The sequence below is a fragment of the Pinus tabuliformis genome, chromosome 9 (genome assembly GCF_031772625.1).
Source record: "Pinus tabuliformis cultivar Carrire ecotype Pingquan chromosome 9, CPIR1, whole genome shotgun sequence".
Classification (NCBI taxonomy): Eukaryota; Viridiplantae; Streptophyta; class Pinopsida; order Pinales; family Pinaceae; genus Pinus; species Pinus tabuliformis.
This window is the reverse complement of record NC_142307.1, coordinates 87,912,201-87,935,952: the sequence shown is the minus strand read 5'-3', so window position 1 is coordinate 87,935,952 and position 23,752 is coordinate 87,912,201. Positions and strand designations below refer to the sequence as shown.

Genomic DNA, 23,752 nt, shown 5'->3' with positions numbered 1-23,752 from the left:
ATGGAGGATATTGATAGAATTGAGCAAATCTCCCATAAGGATTTTGCATGCTTTGCATCCATGCTTGAAAAGCATTTTGAGGTTGAGGCCAAGGTTTTTGCCAAGGATTCCAATTTGGTTGGGATTGAGAATTCATAGAGTTTTTAAACCCTTGATTCTGTTGCCCTTGCCAAGGTCTCCTTGCAATAAAACAGAGAGATTCAAGTGTATTTGGATCCTCTTGAAAGAGTGCTTTGAGGCCAGGTATTGAAGGACAATCCTTAGTCTCATGAGTTTCTGAGCAAATTACACATGTTTCTACAACGTGTGTGTCCAAGGGACATTCCCTTAAAGCATGTTTCTTTCTACATTTCGGGCAAAAAATGGCCAAAGCCTTAGCTTCTGCTTTTTGTTTATTGTGAATCTTAAGGGTATCTAGTTGTTCACTAAGACTCCCTAAGATGTCAGTTTTGAATTCATCAAGCATATTGCCGATTTTAGCCCTACTTACTGATCCTGTTGCAGATTTATTTGCTCTAAGGAGAGAAGGATCTCTAGGCCCTTTTTCAGTTTTTGATTTTCCTCTTGAGAGATGGATACAAAGTTCTGCTATATCATTGAGTGAAAGTTGAGAAATATCCCCTTTCCCCATCATGTTTAAGATATCTATCCATTCATCCCTAATGGCTTTTAATAAGAGGGCTTTTAAGGTCTCTTCATCCAAGCTACTCATTTTTGCTCTTTTCAAGTTATATTGAAATCTTTCAAGTAAATCTTCTAAGCTCTCATCTTCTCTTTGTATCATTTTAAAAACCTCGTCCTTGTGATTAGTAGGCATACGATAGTCCAAATACCTATCCAAAAATGTCTGTTTCATTTCGTCCCAAGACCTAATGGATTGAGTGAGTAACCCCATGAACCATTTCAAGGCTTGATCCTTCAGTGTTGAAGGGAACAATTTGAGTTTCTGAGAGTCATCCAGGTAGTCATAAGTTAGACACACCAATTCAAACTCAAATAAAAATGTTTCAGGGTCCTCAGTCCTTAACCCATGGAAATTTGGGAGGACAGATGGTGATATGTTTTTCATAGTGGCTCGGGAATCCTCATTAACAATGGGAAACCCAAATGAATTATCCCCATCTCTATTTCCCCCTCCAAGGGGACCTCTACCTCCATTATTGTTGTTGTTTCCTCCTCCTCCTCTACCTCTACCTCTACCTCTACCACCTCCTTCTTCCTCTGCCATGATGGTTCTCCAAGGGATTTCAAAATCTTCTGGTTCCTCTACAAAAGGTGAATGAGAAGAGATTTCTCCTTCTTCTTCAGATGATTCCACTTCCTCAATTACAATTGGTCTTTCTGTAGGAGAAAGAGAAGAGTCTCTTCCTGGTTTAAATTCAATAGAAGGTGTAGGAGAGTTAACTCTTGGCTCTTGAATTCCGGGAATTCTAGGACTAGGAGTGTCGGTTGGAGATAAGGGAGGTGTCTCTTGTCTATCCCTTGAAGCAGATGGACTTGTAAAAATTGAACTTCGAGCTCTAGCTAAAAACCTTCCCCTAGAATCTCTAGCTCTATGCATGTCATTTTTTATTATTTTTCTTCAAGTCAAGTTAATAGTTCTTTTTCTGATCTTCCAGTTCACTCTAGGTGCAAGAAGAGAGCATACTCAAGAAACTACCAAATCAATAACTTTCTCTTTTCTGATCCTCCAGATCACCTTGAAGTGCAAGAGGAGAGCATACTTTGATAGGTTATCAACTTCTTTCCTTGAAATTTTTATGTTTTTTTTTTCTAAGAATATGGCTACTTAATTTCACTTCCCCGGCAACGGCGCCAAAATGTTTAGTCAATTTAGTGTTGTCTAAATTGCTATCATAAATTGTCAACCAGGAGCTCGTAAGCTGATGAAGTGAAGGTGTACTATATGTACTTAAGCAACCTCTTAGATCTTTTTGTCGTTTGGGGGTGTTGTTGTGGTTAAGTTTAACTTCCTAAGATGGAGTGATGATTTTATAAACAGATGAGTGATAGTGTGTGTAAGGTGATTTCTAAATGAGTGAGTGTGTGTTACTGGTGGTTTCTAACTACCTCTTAAACTTTGCAAAAAAAGGATTGAAAGAAATAAATAACTTGAAATGAACTGAAAGCAAAGAACCACTTTCTAATGGCACTAGACACTATTCATGCTGCTGCAAATAAAAAGGTAAGAAAACCACTTTAAAAACCAATGATAATGTTTATCTCTTCCTAACTCTCTGCTTCCAACATATGGTACTATGTAAAACACGATTAGGAAGTAGTTAGAGATGAGTTTAAAAAGTGATAAAGCTCTAAATGAAAAATTATAACACCATTGTGCCTTTCTCCAGCATTCTGCTTCCAACATACATTGTTATGTGTAACAAGCAAAGAAAGAGTTAGTGATATAAGCCAAAAGCTACTCAAAGCAAGATGTAATTTATTAGTAATCTGATCTCATAAAGATGAACAATTTATGATAAGGAGACCATCAATGTGTTAGCATACAGCTTGAGGAACTAAACTAGAAGTAAGCTAGAAAATCAAAGTAAAGGCAACAACTACGAATATGTCAACTGAAAATACCGTCAGATATAAAGCAAATACACAAAGACAAAAACAATCTCGGGTTAAAAACCTGCAAAAGAACAATACTGATCAGTTTAAAATAAATGCTGGAAATGAAATGACATGAGATCAAATGGTACACTATTATACATGATGAAAGAAATAGAAATTGTTGAAAGCAGGAAAATGAAATCAAACACTATGTACACGGGCTGTCATAGATGGGGGCCCTCCATCCACGCAACCAACTTAAAATATCAGCTACGAAAAGGTGAACATAACAGTCTTCTTTTTTATAAAACTAGCATGTTAAAATACAGTGAAAAGTGCTGTAGGAACAACCTTCTAAAACAGAGTTTTTATAACAGAATCAGCGCAGCAATTACAATATTCAAAAAGCTAATCATAAGCGTTGGCACCCGCTTTATTTATAAGCACAAAGGCAACTACTCTCTGCGTGAACTAAGCAACTACAGCCTAACTTATTAACTACGTAGCAACACGCAGTCTTAGCTAATTAACTTGTGCAGCAAACACGTAGGCAACTCCGTGCACTTTTGAGGGAAACGGTCGTCATGGGAGACAAATCTATGTTTGGATCCTGTCTTTAGCTGTCTTCGTGGCGTGGAGGAGGTGACAGCTATAGTTCCGTGTCCCAACTGCTCACGGCTCCCGTGCCACCGTTTAGAACTTGACCGTTTGACCGAGGGAATACCTGCGTTGACCAAGGGCATACGTGACTGGTTTGGCTCAACCAATAGCATACGATCCATGTGTACATCCAACCCAACATGCCCATGTGGCCCGTTCCTTGAGAAGACACGTGGAGCATATCTAACAACAAAAAGGCTGCGGAATCTCTGAGTAGCTGCGGAATTGCTGAACAACTGCGGAAACTCTGTTTATATGTCAAAAATCTAAACCAACAGTAAAACATAAGCAAAGTTAACTAATTATGCTTAAAGACATCAAATGTAATGATCTGGGTAAGTTTATGCGGAAAATAGAGCAAAAGAGAGGGATAAGTGAGGAAAAGTTGTAGGTAATGATGGATAATCAAGTGCAAGATAGAGGCTCTACACTCTTGAGTGTGAATCATGAAAATACTATTTGCTATGCTTTCCTAGAATGCAAGCATCACATTGCTTAATCTAGCATGCCATAATAAACTTGATGGAAATGTACCTTCTTCATAATGAGAATTATATGAGATATTTTGTGCACGAGCAAAGGTACCCTGCAGGTTGAGAAGCCTTTCTTCTTCTATCCCCGTCATGACAAGTGAGTGGTCTGATGCTTTTCTCACCTCAAGCTTGCCATAAAACATATGAATGGAGTGTCCTTGCTGGTGGATGTGGACCAAGGACAACAAGTTTCTCTTTAGCTGTGGGAGATAGAGAACATGATGCAGAAGAAAGTCTAGAAGACCAGGGAATTTAAGCCTGATTGTGCCAAGACCTGATGGCTTGAGTTTTGATTTGTCTACAAAGTATATTACTCCATCAACATTCTCAGTAAATTCTTCAAAAAAATCTCTTCTAAAAGTCATGTGGCAAGTTGATCCTAAATCAATCAACCAATCATTTTTCCAAGAAGCAAGTGAAGCATTAAATAAGTCTTCATTTACTGTGATATTACAGTATGCCACAACATAGTGGGCGGATTCAGGTGCTTTACCTTTCTCTTTGTCATTAATTTTACCTTTTGGGTTGGTTTATTTCCTGCTCAATTCTATCCCAAGGTAACTTGCATGTGGATGCATCATGTGATCCATCTCTTTTGCAGTGTAAGCAGTGCAAATTTGACTTTTCTCCTTGAGAGTGTCTACCCCCCCTGCCTCTGAAATTTCTTCCTCTTCCTCTTCGACCACCTCTTCCTCTAGAAGAATCTTGAGCAAGATTCTTTTCTCTATGAGCAAGGCACACAACCTCTTCAAAAGACTCAGGAGTTGTCTTCTTCCCAAAAGCTTTCTCTCTTTCAGCAAATTTTTTCACAAGGGAGTCAAAGGTAATATCTTTGAGGTTTCCATTTGCTTGCAATGACTCAAGATAATTTGAGTAAGTAGGATAAAGTTCATTGAGAAAAGCTATCGGAGGAATATCCAGTTCAACATTAGTGACTTTGATACCATGCATTATAGATTTTACTTCTAATGTAAGAGCAAGAGGATCATTATTTTGTAATTCAAGGGTGAAGAGTTTAATCATGAGTTGAACAACTTCAAGTGTAGAGTGTGAGTCATAGAGCTCATTTAGTTTTTGTAAGGCTTCGAAAGCATTTTAAAATGGTGAAATATGGTGACCCACCTCTTCATTTACTGATGCTACAATCAATGCATAAGCCTTGTTGTTCTTATTTTCCCAAATGATGAATTCCTTGTCTGAGGTAGGCTGTTCTGGCTCTTTGTCTCTGTCTCCTACACACACTCCTTTCCACATCTCATTAAAAATTAGAGTGTGTTTGGTTTTCTGCGACTATTCTGGATAGTTCTCCTTGCCTGTGAGAACCACTCCCACAATAGATATTAATGAATGAATTTTAAAAATCTATGTACTGTAAAAAAAATACTTCTGCTGCCAATGTATAAAATTGTACTTCTAGTGGAGAAAAATATAGTTTTGGTGCAATTTTTTTTTTAAACAATTACACTCTGATATATAGGTCAGAGCTTTAGAGAACCACCTCGAGCTAGAAAACTCTTGCAAGTACCAAATCAACCAAAAGCTTCCAATCTGAATGTAAAGAGAGGATTATTACAATAGGCATAAGATAGATAGGTGTGATGGAGGGCAACAGTGTGTAGGAGAACTGTTGCACTGTGTGAACGTTGCTGGGGAGAGCTGATGCCGTGTTATTGGGAGAGACAACGGTGTAAGAGGAGGCGGGAGATGCTGGCTGTGTATATGTGGGGATAACAACATATAAATGGTGGAAGGGTATTAATGGTGGGAAGGCAGCGAAGTTTTATAACAGCGTGGAGGAGCAGCGCAGTTGGTATCAAGTGAGGTGGAATAGACCGATAAAGGATCTAAGGTGGATCCGCAGAAATGTTGGTCGCCCCAAATTGCAAAGAAATGGCGGATATTTATGCTCGGTAATCATTCTGGACAGGTCGAGTGCCAACTGGAGCAGAACACAACACATACAAAACTAGAATGGCGATCCTCCTGTAGGTGTTAGCGCAGCTCCATAGGGGGACAATCTTATGCTCTCATACCACTTCGCATCGCACTGTTTTGTGAGCAGTCCCTCTTCGTCTCCTTTCGACTGGCTCTCGTAACTTTAGCTTGAATGAGCAACTGGAACCCTCGCAGTGTTTAAAGATACATATTAGTCATTTAAGGGACATAACGAAACATTGGGTTCTAATATGCAAGGAAACAGAAACAATGCTGAAAGGCCCAGAAAATGCCTTTAGTGTGCACTAATGATTCTCGTGGATTCCTCCAATATACCAAGTGTTACACCAGGAATTACACAAAGGGCAGAAAACTCAAGAATATGGTAGACTGCAAGAAATGCAAGACAAATTTCTGAAAAAAAATGGCAGAAGGGAGTTACAATGGTAGATTGCAATGCCAAAAATGGAGCTGGCTCTGATACCATGTTAGGCCAAAAGGTAACTCCTCAAATCAAATCATATTATTCATTCAGGTTATTCATTATTATTTACAAGAGGGAGTGATTGTTCAGTTCATCTCCCGATGACTCTCCATCTTCTCTATTATTTATTTGCACTAATTACAGTTGTTCACCCAATCCCTATTATTAGGTGTCAACAATATCTCTCATCAATAATGTTTAAACCCAACAAATAATATGTTTGAGCTTAATGGGAACTCAAATAGAAAGAAAAATGGTGTGCGACAATGATAATAATTAGAGTTACAACAGTGAGTGCAACAATGGAAATAATCAAAAGTGAATAATGAATGGAAACCCCTCCTATTTATAAAAAAATATTAGGTTGTCCTTGAATAATGAGCAATATTAAATATTATTAACCTCATTCTAGAAATAACCACTTGGAATATTTGATTATATTTGGTTAGGAGGGAAAAGGTATTTAAACTTTTATTTATAAATAATAAATAAATAAATGATTTATTTATCATCTCAAGAAATATTGTTAAGGAATAATAAACAAATAATGATTTATTTAATTATTCCTAAGGGATTTAGTCAAACTTGACAAGGAATAATAATTAATTAATTATTCCTAGAGAAAAATAAGATAATTAATAATTTATTTATTTATTTTTCATAAGTGGGTCAAATATGACCAGGAATATTAATCAATCAATGGTTTAGTTAATTATTCCTAGAAAAAAAAATAGCGATTTATTTAATTATTCTTCATGGGATTAACTAGAAATTACTTAACAAATGTGATTTATTAAGTAATTTCTCACAGCGAAAGCAATTTTACGATGGTAAAATTGGCCTTACATGGTGTATTTCGATCCATCTAGTAAATTAGGCTAGATGAACAATTTTTTGGTGATAATAGCAGGCGTCATGCATGTGGGAGCCATGGGGGAATCATGTGCTGAACATGTTAGGGTTCTTTCTTATTAAGGGCACCTATGCAATGAGTTGGTGGGTCGTCCTAACTTGGCAAGGATTTCTCGCACAAAATAACTAATGTTGACCCATGACTGCCCATGACTTAAGAATGGGGCCAACATTGAAAGTTTTTTAGTTTGTGCTCGTATGCATTGAAATTTGACATGGTTATGAAAGAAACATGCATCGATGATATGGGAGGGTTTTAAGACTCAAATATGACTCACAGAAATAATTTGACAATCAAACGAAAAAATTATAACATATCTAAATGTCAACGAGATGAAATTATTTATTACTATTTACGAGTTGTGGGCTTATAATGTACATAGACTAGATGTTGAGAAAACCCCTTACCCTTCCATTTGAGAAAAATTCTTACCCTTCATTGTCATATTTTTCATCATCAACATCGTCATCATCATCATCATCTTTGTATTGGGTGAGTTGGGACACAGGTGAACTAGGAGACACAATGGTGAGACAAACATGGTTAAATAAAGCTTTAAAAACTAATACTTAATGAACAATGTCCCATAAAAAATTTTGTGGTATGAAACCTTGTATAAATATTTATTAGTATTATTCTATTTATCTAATTCTAGTGTTCGCTCTATTGATCATGTAGAATATTTATTCAAGGTTTCATTAAAAGTCCGTAAAGGTGACTTACTTCTTCTCATTATTACTTGCAGTAATCAAATTCCTTGAACAAACATACCCTCTAAAACTTGTTTGGAGTTCTCCAAATACACACATAGTTGATATGATTCACATAGTGTCCATAGGATTTAGGAGTTCAATTGGAATTCCCCCCAAATGTTGATCTTAAATTATACCCATCCTCAATAAATTCCTAAACTTGACATGTTATAAGCTAGATCTAGCATATTCCAAACCTAATATAACCGATTTAATAACTCATATCCATTCACAAACATAAATTATTAATATATCCTTAAAATTTATAAACAAATGTAAGCATAAATATAATCAATTAAATAGCCATACATAATGAACACATTGATTTCTGAGGAAAAATCACCATAGAATCACTATAAGACTTAACTTATTAATCACAAAATCTTTTTCAATCCATGGTTCTCCATCAACATTCTTGAATGGAATGAGTTTCCTCTCAACAAATAGCACAAAACTTTGTCTTTGCATTGTTTAAATTATGTGGAAAATATTTTATTTTGTGACTCATAATATTTGGGCATATATTGTAGAAATATACAACTTTTATTCAGACTACAATTTTGGTTTCCATTAGTCAATTCTATATTTGAAAAAGTCTTAATTAAGTGACCTTCATTTGTTCATAATGTACACCATGAGCCACTTCATTAAAGGGTCAAGTTTGTAAGTCATTTTTGAAGCATCTCAAGCTTGTATTCAACTTTTCTATCAAATAATGACGGGATAATACCAATATTCATATGATTGCATATGTTATTCTTTCTTTAGGGAACCTTGGAAAGTTTTTATTTCATGTATTCAAAGAGCACCCCTTATATTTTAGAGAATGTGTTGTCATTCCTTATTTTTGAGGTTGAGGCAGTAAACACATTGGACATCATCAAAAACACTTTGGAAGTTGGGATCTAGCCCTTCCAGCTTCAAAGAGGGATCTCTCTGTTTAATTTAGATTTGTTTTATGTGAATATTAGGCTAGTTATGATTGTACTTGTTTGTTTTGTTTGAAAGGTTTGGTTGATTTGAGTGTTATAATTCCATTGGGTCATGGAGTATATAAACTAAATTGGAGTTTTGCATCAATTTTTAGAGGAGTTATCACAGAGCAAGCTAGGTTGCACTAACTGGAACTTTTCAAAAATTAAATGGATTGTGGATAGCAGAAGTGTAAGGTTGAGTAGAAAGCAAGGAGCAATTAATAATTCCTTGATCTAACTTCAGTGGAAAACATCAAAATTATCAACGGCCAAAATAGGGGCACTCTAAATAATGAATCCTATTTATCACAGTTTCTGTTGATTAATTCAAAAATTTAGAATAATAGAAAAAGGAAAAACAATTTTCAAAAAAATAGAGAGAAGAGACACATCACCATTTAGTACACCACATGAATCCTGTGAAAGGCCCCTGTATTATTGATGCTCTAGTACTTTGAAAATTACAATATGCAGAAGAAAATTACAATCAGAAATCAACCCTTAATGCTTCAAACAATGAAGTATTTATAACGAAAATTTTTAAAAATTATTTACAAAATCATTGTCAAACTGATAGTGTATTATTAGCCTAATTACAAACTGTATCATCTAATATTAGCAAAAGAATAGGCCATGTAGGTTTTTGAAGAGAAAGGTTGCCCTGTATTGATGGTTTCGGTTGCTGAGTCATCCTGAAACAGTGTTGCGATGCTAAACTGGCCCTCGTGTTGGCTGCTGCGCTGGCAAGTTGTTTTACTACTCCTAAGATATCCTTCAATCCAGCAAATCAACCAATTCTTCCCATCTCTTTTCATCTGGCACTGTTAATTTTGTCACCCTTCGATAGATTTCATCTACCTCTATGTATTTGGACAAAGTTGGCTTTATAGTAAAAATATATTTTACCTCATTCTGCACATGGAAATCGTTTGACATAATATCCAGGAATGCCTTTGTTGTCATACTTTCTTTAATTCCACTGAACTTAATGTTTCTTTTAGCCACTTCTTTCATCTTTAGGATATAGTCTTCCTGAGTGATTAACTTGTCATTCATGACATAGATACTGGGCAGTCCCTTTTGCATTAGGGCTTCAATTCTGTTTGTAAACCTGTTTACCTGTAGCTCTAAGGTTTCACACCTTTCTTCCAACTGATCAATGAGATTTCTCTTTATCAATACTTTCTTGACTTCTAGAATTGTGGCAGTTCTATCACCGATTCCTACTTCCTCCAACTCATATCTGGACTTTGAGTTTAAGAATTTAATTATATTAGCAACTTATGTTGGCATTTCTCCCAATTTTTCTCTTCGTTCACAATAGTTTATGTAGCCTTCTCTATTATCTCTTTCTGCTCAAATATGATTTGGATAGAAGGTCAAATATCATTCAGAGTCTAATATATTCATCCAAATAGTTTCCTTGGCTTGGGCCAAGGTCTGACCAATTGAAGTGTCTCTCTACATGTCGCAACTTTTCCAATAGTCTCTGGGATTTCTCCAATTTAATAGTTTGAGCAGCTTCAAATTTGGATTTTCTACTTCCAAAGCTTTGATTTGGCTCTGCAAAGTCTCAATCTCCTTTGACTGTAGTGACATGTTTTGCAGTGTCTAGGTTACCTGTTCAGCACTTGTAGTTTGAGTGGAAGAAGTAGCTGCAGTAGTTTCTCTTGTTGATGGAAGCTAGGAAATAGGTACGACATCCAGAGGGACAATGGCCATCTTCAGACTGTTTTCCTTCTCCTTTATCAGTTTCTCCAACTCTTCCTCCATCTACCTAATCTGTACATTTTTGCTATGATTAATTTCATCATATCTACTTTCTGTGCTTCCCCTTCTTCAATATATTTGGTCATTGGGTCTTCTGTGGTTAGTAGCTTGAGTTGTCTCCTCAATGTTGCAATGTCCAGGTTCTTCTTTTTAACAATCTCCTCAGTAGCATTGACATCTTTAGGGTCATACCCTATCTTAATCACCAAGTCTTCCAAAGACTTGATCCTGTTATCTTTGGCCAAGGAGGACACTTTCTCCATCTTCAACTATGACTGTACATTTACAAAAGAAACCTGCAATTTAGATAAGGACATGGCAGTGTTAGTTAGAGTGGAGGATATCATTTCACCAGTTTTCTTGTGCATCTCCATTTGATCAATGGGATGTATGTCCTTTGTGCTGAATTCAAAGGTGGTGCTCTTGTAGTCTGTTGCTGATTTTGGTTGTGGAATCTTGGCCTAAAGAAAGGCCATCTGCATTTTGCCATGCTCTGTATAAAAAGCTAACAACAACCTACTCTGTGAGCTGGAGGTCTGTTTCTAGAACTGGTTATAAGTGTTTCTTTTCAGAATTTCATTCCTGAGCTTTATCTCCCTGTACCTGTCAAAAACTGTCTTCTCTTTTTCTGTTTGGACAGTTTGTGATTCCAGCTCAGTTTCCTTATGACCTTGTGAGGATGAAGGCTCAAAAGGAGATGTAGTAAATTTGGTAGTTGCATGTGGTGAATCTATGATGATAATGATTACATGCTCTTCAGTTTCTTTGTCCACTTATGCTCTGGGAGTTACTTTTTCTCTCTTTCTATAACTGATTATGAATTCTCTAGATTCACTTCTAGTGGTAGATGATGATCCTTCCTCCCTCTATCTTTTGCTAGATTTTTTCTGAGGAACAAGAGTTGGAAAACTAGAAGTAGAAACAAGTTGTTATTTAGCTTCCTACAAGGTATTTTCTAACCAATCCAGCTAATTGGCATACTGGTCTATGTATGGCCTTGAAGTATGAATGTAAGGAGTGTTTTTGTTCTCCACTCTAAGCTTTGAGATGATGACACAGGGGTCATAAGACCATGTAAATATTAAACTAAATTTCATTTCTTTAAGTATTTTATCTGCCTCCTCACCTGTTGTCCTTGTGTTGCACAAAAATGGGCCCACCTGTGTCTTTATTCTGAATTGTGCCTTCTTCTTGGCCACTACAAAGTGAATGTCATCTGAGTTCAGCATTTGCCTGATATAATCCAGTGCAAAGATCCTCATTGGGAGGTATTTTGGGAGTTTATAGGGGGTAATTCACAACCGTATACCCTGATCTTTGTGTAATTTTGGTATAGGTACCAATCTCCAGTCTTTGCTTGATCTGAAAAATGTAAAATTCTCTTAATCTCCTCACTAATTCTAGGTTGTACTGCACTGTTCAGAATGTTCATGGCTAGATGAACAAAATATTCAATAAATTGTTTGTAGGTGAATTCTTGTTGTTCTCTCATGACCAGTGATATCCAAAAAATAACTGGTTGTTGGTTCCCTGCATCGTCCAACTTCTGCAATGCAAAACCGAACTTGTTTGCCTGATAGTAGAGGAACATATAAATCAAAACAGAGGTGTAGTTGAACGCCTTCTCTGTATGAAACTTTATAAATTGCTCATGGATATTGTAAGCCAAGAATTGACTGAAGTTGAACATCATAGAGGGCTTGTTGTTTGTGGAAAATATAGAAAGGAATCCTAAAATGGGCTCATCTACCCACTGATCAGAATGATAGCCTAAAATGTGAGAAATCATGGAAATAATCTGCTTGGCCTGATTAGGGAAAATAGAAGAAGGATATGGAGGATTCTTTTTGGGTAATTAGGAATTCTCTAGCAAGAAAATCTCAAAAATTCTAGCTCTGGTGGAAAAGTCCAATTTTTGATAAAGTTGAGTGAGGGATTCTAGGGAGAAATGGGTAGCATTTTCCACAGTGGGGGCCAACATCATTTGGTCAATGGAATGGGCTGTGATGGTGAAACGAATGTCACCTATATGGGCAATAATGGCTCTCTGGGTAGGGACGTAGCATGCTTGACATCTTTTGGTAAATTCTGGGGCTTGGAATGTCAAGGGGAAAATATAAGGGGGGAGGTTTGACTCCGAGAGCTCAATTTCATCGGTTTTATTTGTGTGCTTATCCTCTAACCAACAATACAATTCCAAAAAATCACAGTCACACAGAGTTTCATTTATCCTGTAATCCCTATCAACTAAAGGTGTATGATCTAAATCTACAGCAGGGGGAATTAAAGGATTAATAGGTTTATCTTGAGTTTTAGTTTTGGGAGGCATGATTGTAAAATTCTAAGTATAGGAAGAATTTGCAGAGGAGCTTATCGAACACAGAAGCAATAATGGTTTGTCAAGTGAAAATAAAAATAAATGTCAGTGTATGTTGTAATCCTCACTTCAGAAATGCGCTGATGGAGATTGTTATGGGAAATTGTGAATAACAGAAACAACAAGAGTGAAAAGGAGTGAGAATGACATGCTCAAAGGTATTTAAACGTTGCGATGAGTGTCTTGTTGGAAATGGGGCAGAACTGTTAGGCTGAATGGTTAAATGGGAGAAATCGAAATAAATGAAGAACGATTATTTGGATGGGAACACATTTAATTGGTCCAACGGTCATGTCATGTGTTGGGAGGAGAATGGTGGAGGGAGAGTGGTGGGGTGCGATAGGAAGGATGAGGGAAAGCGGTTTCCAGAGGGGGTAGTGGGTGATTAACAGTTTCGCCAGGGGGGGGGGGGGGAGTGAAACACCACAGGCCGACACGTAAGGGATGTTGCCCGACAGGGGAAACTACTTTACAGAATCCCCCACCGATGATAAAGTCAGAACGATGAGGGGGGCTGAAAACAGCTAGGGGTCATGGATTAAGAAAGGGAGCGGATCTTGAGGCCTTCAATGTTGCAGAACTTTAATCATAAGCGATAAACAAAATATGTCCTCATGCGTTTTTTATATTAGCTTTTTGAACTTAGGATAAAGGATGAATGGTTAAATATTTTTAAATACTTTATCCATAGCATGCACATTTCCCTTTTGAACTTAGGATAAGGGATGAAATAATGAACATATAAAACTTTGTCCCATCATACAAATTATGAATGTTCATGATATCCTCAAAACTTAGGATAAAATTTATATAAGCCAATATTTTCCCAATCACCTAATCTACCTACCCTTAGCTAGACTAGAATTTTTAGTTTTGTCTCTAGGGTGCACATAGGTTAGCAAACCCATTTTTATTTTCTTTTATGCAGAATGAAAAAACTATCTAACCTATCCCTTATTTCTCTAATTGATCTAGATTAAATAGTTGGATCAATGTCATTTTCTACCTAACTAATGATTTACCAGATTAAATTGTTGAGTAAATCATTAAACTCTATCTTAATTTACATAAATTTAAAGGAGTTTAATCATGATTACACTGTATGATTAAAATAAAGCTAATAATTGTGGCATTTTGAACAAGTTGCACACAACGTTTATTTTACAGAAATGAAGCAAAAGCTATCTATGAGTAGTGGCATCTAGAATTGCAACATTTTCAATATTATTCTTTTTTTTGTTTCTTTCTTTCTTTTGGTGAGGTTCAATCTTTTCTTTTTCAATATTTTTTTTTTTCACTTTATTTTTCTTCTTTATACCCTCTTTTCATTTTTTAATTATTTTTATTTTATTTGGAAATCATTGGCAGATTGACAAGTATTTACAAAATAAGATTCCTGAGATACAACACTCAATTACCTTGAGATCGTATAAATTATAGGACCCTAACAGAAGGCATGCTATGAACCTTTCTATGCGAAAGTCCTTTTTGATTATATATGGGATATCACTAAGAAGATATATAAACCTCTCGTTGTATTCCAACATAAGTTCGCATGACATATAATTAGTGCCTTTTACTTTTTGTCCTATTAGATGTTTGACATATTGAGTTTTAAAGAATGATAAAAAAATGTCCTTCACTTCCATTTTTGTTTATGTTTTGGTTTAATTCTCCTTAAAATTTATAAATCATGTTAAGATTATTTTCTTTAATGGTCCAACACACTTTGCAATTTGTTTTTCTTTGTGTAGTATATCCATCACAACCCAATTTTTCTCATGTATGAACCAATGATTTTTAATATCTTCATCACCCTCATAGGGGGGTAGATGGTGGTGCAACATTTGTTTAATGTGGAGGGTATTTTTACTATATTGTAGTAGGTGGAGCTAGTCATAGGATAGTCAATGATTGTTTAGTGTTTAATTGATCAACTTTGTTTGATTTTACTAGAAGGTTTATTTCATTGATCTAATAATTTTGATGTTTATATTATGTAATATGTCTTGCTTGTGGTTGCATCACTTCCTTGCAATGTTTGAAAAAAAATTAGGTATATTCATCGAACAGTAAATCATATAAGGGGTATAGTTTTAATGAATTTTATGTGGAGTAGTATGTTATTATCTCCTTCAATACTTAACCAATTTCATTTTTTTCTGGGCTATTCCAAGGAACAACATATCTCTCACATTTACATAGTTTTCTAGTTGATACCACTATGAAGATCATAAAGAACATACTTGTAAATGTTCCCAAAAGAACTCTTAAACGCGAGGAATTATTGAACATAGACGAATTGTTACATAAGGATTTGGATGATTACATATCATATGTCCTAACTCTCAACCTCTATGCTTTCAATATTCTCTACTAATCAAAGGGTGACAATGCCTACCTATACCAACTTTATATCTTCATTCAACTCAGGAACCTCAAGGATTCTTCCCATCTGACACATATATAATCATCAAACCGATTTAGCACTCCAATGACTTTCCATTGTTGAGGATTTTTTCTTTGGGATTGATGACAATATATAACATTATGCATCACTATGATTTTCTTTTGGATTTTGTCCCTTCCAACTTTTTGAATATCAATCGTTGTCTTGTATGATTGCATTCTTTTGAGCATCCTTTTCTTTTTTTCTTAATCTAGTGCATACTCTCAATCTCTATAGTTGACTTCCTCATTTCCTCAACATAATGGCTCTTCAATGTGCATCAAATAAGGTTACTCCATTTTATCCATTCTCACAAATTGTCACCCCTAACCACAAAGCCAAATTACTTCTACTAGTTGAGAAATGTATCACAATTAGCCATTCATTTCTATAAGTATTCCTAAGCTTCTTGATTTTCAACTAGCATTCAAAAAATATTCCCACCTAGATTGTCATTTTTTCTATTAGGTACTAGTTAGTCTTGTTAGTGGAGATTGGGGTTCAACAATGTTCCAAATGCCTTAGCCAATCAATAATTTGTGAATTAAAGTGGGTACTATGTAGAGGAGCTAGTCATACATTTTTTCATAAAATATTATTTTAACATCATTGAGGGATGTCTTTCTTCTATTGCTTTCTCCTCACAAAAGTCATCTACAATTTTTTGACCCACTCATCTAAGTTTGTTTAACCACTATTAGTCAATTTAGAGATACTTCATTATTCTTAATAAAGATTAATCATGTGCACTGCATTCTATAAATTTCTTAATTTCTTTAAGAATGGATATGCGGATTTTTTTGTGTTTTTGTGAATTTTTTTGCTCTCACCTATGCAAGTGTGACATAGTTTCATCTAGGATCATTTTTGAAATAATTTTAGAATTTTCTTTATCACCACTCTCAAATATATATAATATTATACATAATATATAATATATATTATATATATATATATATATATATATATATATATATATATATATATATATATATATATATATATATATATATATATATATATATATATATATAGCATTATATAGGTGTTGTAGCCGCCACAACACCACTCAAATTTTTTGGGCATATCCAAAATTTTGGGTACCCCACTTCTTGCCCCAGGCTACTAGAGTTTCAATAAGCCCTTCAACCGGTTACTCCCCCTGCTACCCTTCCTAGAAAACCCTATTGACACACCCTCTCATGTTTCATACATTACATCCGCACATCATATTTTATCTCAAACATAGGCCTTAGGATCGCCTTAGGTTTTTGAAGGTCAATACCTACAATGAAGCATTATGAGTCTCCCATGATTTTGAAACCACCTTTGCATGATATGTATCATGATCAATAGATGCCCTATATTTGGACAAGCATGCATTCAATTTGGCTTTCATTACGATTGATAATATTAGGGTTTGGGAGAAACCCTAAATTATTAAATGAGTGATCACATTCCTATTGTTACATAATTCACATGCCTCCAGGGGTGCATACTCGTCAAAATCACATGGCATAATGGTGAGAGTCATTTTAGAAAATTTTCCCCATGTTCTTGGCAAATCCTTCACCTCATCATGTGCATTAGGGTTTACGAGAATTATGTATTGGCCTTGAATCCTAGTAACTCTAAAGGTATGTGATGCAAGCCCAACCCTATTTTAAATTAATCCTCACACTCCAGGATGCTTATCATCTTCACCCTTCTCATCTCAACTTGAAGCACAATCACATCAATAAGCGTTAGGGTTTACGGGAATACTTTTGTCGATGACTTTGCCTCACCATCACCCTCATTCCTACCAAACTCATTAGGGTTGAAGTATCATTTTCCTCATCATGCACATCCTTGAAACCCTGACGGGCGAGAATGAGAGTCACCTTCATGCTTGAGCCTCGCCCTTATGGCCCCATGCATGCACTCCCATTAGCATCACATCCCACTAGCTTTGCATCATTATAGGAACCTCCATTGACTTGTTAATGACACCTTGGATGTTAGGTTAATGCATGTGTTCAGAAGCTAGACAAACTAGTGTAAGAGGACCAAAATCCAAAGCATGACATTTTTGAAAGAGCATGAGAATGCATTGATGCACCCTAGGCTTTGGTTCTAGTGAGTGGAGAAGAATTGTCAATATATATATATATCATACAATTAACGTGAGTATTATTATGTTATGTAGGGCTGTGAATACAACACCTTCTATATTATGCCAAAGCATAGTAAAAGGGCCACATCCTGTGTACAAAGGAGTGCTTCCCCTTCACGGTCGCACTATCGAAACATCATCTTTCATCCTTATGCTGTGGACATTACTTTTATCAAGAGCCCTCCTAAAGCACATACGGTGCCATCACAATGACCAACCACACCTAAATTATGAACAAGGCATAAACGGTAGGTTGGTGTTGGAATGATATGGAGTCACATCGAGGGGCAAACCAAACTTCCTCATAACATAATAGTGATTGCATGAATCCCTTTCGCAAAGTAACGTTGCTCAGTTGAATAGTTTTCATGCTTGGAGAAATGATGCGTCATTGATGAACGCCGGTGAAATGGGTTCAAGGGATGACGAATTTGGAGGAAAAGGAGTAGGAGGCTAATCATAGTTGTATGAGCCACTTTGGCGAGCAAGAATTTATACCATGTCTCTTGGAGAGGTAGCCAATTTTGTAGCTTACGATTTTTCTCCAGCTATTCTTGTGACTCCATTGAGGGCACTCAACATCATTTACAACGCAGTTCTTGCATGTATTATTTAAGGGAGGCATTGCAATATTTGGCATTTTAGGTTGTGTTCCTTGTGTTGTCGGCTCGACCAAATTTTTTCTACTGATACCGCAAGAAAGGGATATTGAGTTTTTTGAAGAAGTGCATAGCCTTGCTACTGACCCAACGTTTTGTTTTACGCATCCCTGTGACAACATGTGCTCTTGTTCTTAATCTCCACTCTGTGTCGGTTTATGGCCATACACATGCTTTGATCTACATTGGCATTGGTTCCCTTGTGAGATCGCTTTCAGTTAAGAATGTCAAAGCATTGGATATGCCTTTGAAGCCGGCCTTTCAGGGACATACCTTCTAATATACCCACACACTTGATTCCTTGCCACGGTGGTTACTACATGTATTAGTGTGTACGTAAATCGTTTAAATGAAGCATTGATACATTGAACACCGCAATATATCCCATATTTTCTACGTGAAGTTCACATCCCTTACAACCCTGCGAGTATCATCATGTTTAAGGATTGGGATAGACCAAAATCATCTCATTTTGTGATTGAAACGTGTGGTTTTTTTACAATCAATGTCTGGGTGTGAAATCATGTCTCCGCATAAGTCGTTGGTATCCTGGAAAGTCACCAGGTCGCATCCCACGCCCTCATCACCTAACCATAAGTGTAATATTTTTGAGATACACAGATCTAGATCTGCAAAACAATAAACAAGCTTGCAAGAGAAGGAAGGAAGCGAGCAAGAATTGAGAAAAGAATGAAAAAATTGATTCTACAATAGTAGTTTTGGAATAAATACATAAAAGCAACTAAGTTAAGCTTAGTTGTACATGCAATAACTAAAGCTAACTAAAGCTAAGTGTGCTTTATCTTATGTTAATCTGTACATGTGCCACATGCAAGCAATAAGTTAACTGGAGCTAATCTAGGTGCATGTACACCAACACAACTAGTCTAAGTGCATGTACACCAACAACACAGCTAGTCTAAGTGCATGTACACCAACACCCCCCCTTAAGCATAACTTAGATGAGTGTGATGCAAAATGAATGAGTCCCGGAAACACGGCCATTTTAGGTACCCATATACAATGCATAAAAACGGAGGAAAGAGGGAAAACCCAGTGGGAAGAAAACCCCCCCTCAAAATATAATGCAAAAGTAGAGAAAAGACAACTGCTAGGCAGTCGTGTCCTTCACCCCTAGACGATCTCGCAGGAATCGAAACTTCTGCTCAGTGAAAGTCTTGGTGAAGATGTCAGCAATCTGCTCGGAACTAGGACAATACTGAAGATCGATGATCCCATCATGAATGAGTTCTCTAATGAAGTGCATGTGGATCTCGATGTGTTTGGTACACTGCCGCTGTCGCGAAGAAGAACGATTAGACTACATGTTCGAGAGTATTTCGCCATGCTTTCTTTATAGCTGGAACCAGACTTCCACGGGATTGCAGCGGCGAATGTGCCCGGGTGCAGGCTAGGAGTCTGGATGAGAGCCCCGTAACCCGATGTTTGCCAATTTTTGGCTTCGTTTGAGAAATCTGTCATTATTGCTCCTTCGTAGCAACTTCCCTCGGGGGCGGTTCCCTGCGGGAAATATCCCCACACGATTTGAACAGGGTGCAAGTGCAGGTTCTTGCCTATGTGTGGATTCTTCAGTCCGCTTCTCTGCAGCAACAGAGGGGTTTGTAATGACCCACAAGCCACCACCGTGGTTCTGGACTTGATGATTAAATGTCTATCTTCGTTGCCCCCAATTTTCGCTACGACTCCGATTGCTTTTCTAGGCTTCCCGCGTGTGCCATCGCTGTGCAAAATTCGTTGCGCGTGGCACCGGGTAAGGATAACGGCCCCGGCCTTCGCAGCGTCTACCAGCCACGTTTCAGAAGTCCCCTGTTTCATGCCCCTTCTGCAGCCGAAGGTGCACCACCCGCAAGAGTGGTCAGGTGTTGCGTTGATAGGGATGTTTGCCACATGGTATCCCAACTTTTCGCAGCCTGTTCGCAGTACTGTGTTCTGGAAATTTTCTCTGTTGATTTCCGCTTGTACGCCCAATCGCTTGCAGACCTCATCCATGGCATCTCGGTACCTCTTGCTGCCGAATAATGGAAGATTGAGGTCTTCATTCCACTCGCGGAGGACGTGCTCTGGAGTTCGAAACGAAGCAGACCAGTTTATTGTGGATCCACCGCCGACAGTGGATCCGGCCATTACAATCATCCGCTGATCGTCTGTAGTGAGTAGCTTTCCCTCTTCATAGAGGTCTCTTATGGCTTCTCGTTCAAGAAGCGGCAACTCATGCCGAGCTATGTAGCCTCCTTTTTCCAGAATTACTACTTTGAATCCGGCTTTTGCCAACACCGCCGCTGCTACTCCTCCCCCAGACCCTGAACCGACAATGACTACGTCACATTCCAAGACGTGGTCACTTGATTTTGCATCTGCTGCATTGGCGAAATATGAATCAACTGTTAAATTGAATGCGCGATTCTTGAGTGCCATGTCCAGATCTTCTTTTGAGAGCCCAGACACGTCTATTACTGAATCCTCCAGCGGCTTGGGTGTGAGTGTGGCGCTCATGGCAACTGGATCAGGTCCACAGTATCCGATGGCTTTCCAGAAATGATTATGTCCACTCTCGTTCACCCTGGTGAAATGATTCCACGCAACGCTGTTCTTGAAAGCTTTGAAAATGGTCCGGAAGAAGGAAAGGGAACTTGTAGACCAGCTCTGAAGAACCTGCTCCCGTGCTTCTAAACTCAAATCTCCAAATCTTTTTACAAACGGAAATTCGCTCGCCAACGCCAGCTTGCCTGCAAGTAAGAACGTTCCCAGAGGTGTGGAGAGAAACCACAGTATTTTCTTTATCATATGCACTTCTGCAGGTCTGAATATTTCTTGCATCATTCCTCCAACCTCTGAAGGGTTGCAGCCATCTGGAGTTGAAGCCCGATAAAATTCACAAACTTCCATCCTACTCTCTTCATTTGCATGCGTAAGTAGCAAAATAGAATCTGATTGAGGAACAAAATCAGAAAATGTATACAGACGAGATTGATCATTTACCTTGCCAGATGCAATCTTCAAATTGGTTTGCATTTCATAAATGCTCACAGAATCTGGGGTAAATTCCACTTTCCTTCCGCTGCCTGTGTGTGTCATCTGATACACTGAGAGAGGATTCACAGAAAGCCTTGGAATATGCAAGATATTTTCAAAACTTCCATCTTCGAATTGCACTCTTCCTTGTCCAGTTGCTGCAACTGTAGAATTATCCCCCATGAGAATGGGAGGACCTGAGTATGCATGTAGAGAAGAAAAGGATTCCTTTGAAGAAGCCATATGATGTGAAGCTCCTGAATCGATGATCCATTCTTGTGGTGCAGAATGAAGAGCAACCAAAGCATGCCCGTTACCTCTTGGATCTGGTGCTTTTTCTCCAGACTTCTTCTTAGCATTCTCAGGAATGTGGTCTCCAAGATTGTGTTGCTGGATTGTCTGCGCCATAAGATCTATAGTCTTCTTCATGCATGCAGATTCAGGATGAAAACCACGGTGGCAATAATTGCACATTGATTGCCCTTTCGTTCCTTTCCTTTCCTTTGAGCCAGATGATCCATCAGGGGGTTTGGGATGTCCTCCCTTTCTTGGATTAGGATCCTTCTTCCCTTTTCCTTTCTGATGGTCTTTGGAATTTGCCTTTCCTTTTGCATGCAGAGTAAGTGCATGTGCTTTGGAATTTTTAAGTGTGCCCATTTTGATGAGCTTATCTTGCTCATGCATCAAAGACTGAATAAAAGAATCCAGTGAGGGCATCTTCCAAGCTGCACCAGTTGCAGATCTGACTGTGTGGAATGTAGAGACAAATACTGCATACTCTGGACCAAGTTTTGATAAAATGGAAAGAATCAACTGATTTTCTTGCTTGGATTTGTCGATCCCGCATCCTTTCAGCTGAACCAACAAGGCTTTATACCTTGTGAAAAAATCTTGAATGTTCTCAAAGTTTCTCGGATCTAATGAGTTTAACTCATTTTCGAGAATGTGACCTTGCATTTCATCCTGTTTTCCAAACAATCCTTCTAAAATTTTCCATACTTCATTTGGAGTTGAACATGATTCAACATGAAATAGCAGTTCCGGAGAAATAGATAAACATAGGATGCCGAAGGCCTCGTCCATGCAATTGAAATATCTTGTTTTCTCCATTGCCGATGTTGGTTCAACTTCCGTTTCCATGGTTATTCGAAATAAGCCTCTACTTCTGAGATGAAGTTGAATCTTTGGTTTCCATTCGAAATAATTATATGGAGTGAGAATTGCCGATTGTGGAAACTCCAATTTAGACTCCATTCTTTGTTGTTGCTTCAATCTTCTGAACCTGCAAATAAAATTGCTTGTGCACTGATTACAAATCCCTGTGCTCTGATACCATGTAAGATTTTTGAGATACACAGATCTAGATCTGCAAAACAATAAACAAGCTTGCAAGAGAAGGAAGGAAGCGAGCAAGAATTGAGAAAAGAATGAAAAAATTGATTCTACAATATTAGTTTTAGAATAAATACATAAAAGCAACTAAGTTAAGCTTAGTTGTACATGCAATAACTAAAGCTAACTAAAGCTAAGTGTGCTTTATCTTATGTTAATGTGTACATGTGCCACATGCAAGCAATAAGTTAACTGGAGCTAATCTAGGTGCATGTACACCAACACAGCTAGTCTAAGTGCATGTACACCAACAACACAGCTAGTCTAAGTGCATGTACACCAATAATAAACCGCAACCCAACTTTTTTTTCAACCTAGCAACCCCTCCACAAGTCACGAAGTCACACTAGGAAGCAACTTGTCCATCCAAAATCTGCGACCCCAACTATAACACATCTGTGCGACCTTTTCTGTGGTAGACAAGTCACATAATCACACCTGGGCAAGCCGATGGCCAGTCCGACCCACCTTCGAAAATTATGTGACCAACAGACGCGGTTACACCACCACTTCATAGCAAGTCAATTTGGAGGAAAAGGCGTGATGCCAGGGTTCACCAAAGTCCATGCATTCATGAATGAAGAGTGCGATGAGATGCATTTTTCAAAAGATCGTAAAACATGAAATGTGTACATGAGGGTGGTTGTCAAATTTGCATCTCGTGAAACATGCCGAAGCTGGAGTCCATGGGATTTTTGTAGAAGAAACCCCATGTTTGCAGCTAAACACACTTCGTAGGATTTCCCATGGTCTCTATGGCAGAAAGAAAACACTGATAACCATAGCCTGGATCCTATTTTAATAACATTAAAACTTGAGAGAAGGTAAGAGTTTGGTTGAGGCACATGAAATAACACCCTTTAGGAGCATCGAATAATTGTAATGCTGCAGTACAAGAGCCGAAAAAGTGTGACACAAGGTTGGCATGGCAGTGTCGACACAATATGAGCATACCATCAACACCTTGCATGTGAATTATAAGTAGTGGAAAAAAAGCACTGCAAGGGGCCACCGACACACAGATGAAATAAGAATTTTTCGTATCCACAATGGCAGAAAGGATCTTCCCTGTTATGATGTGACAACGCCATCCTGCGTTCAACACAG

The 23,752-nt window shown here is 37.6% G+C and overlaps 1 pseudogene; it reads right to left on the bottom strand.

Annotated features, from left to right (window-relative positions):
* Positions 1–9,584: 9,584 nt before the first annotated feature.
* On the bottom strand, positions 9,585–21,127 carry LOC149147227 (long-chain-alcohol oxidase FAO4A pseudogene; annotated as a pseudogene).
* Between the last annotated feature and the right edge of the window lie 2,625 nt (positions 21,128–23,752).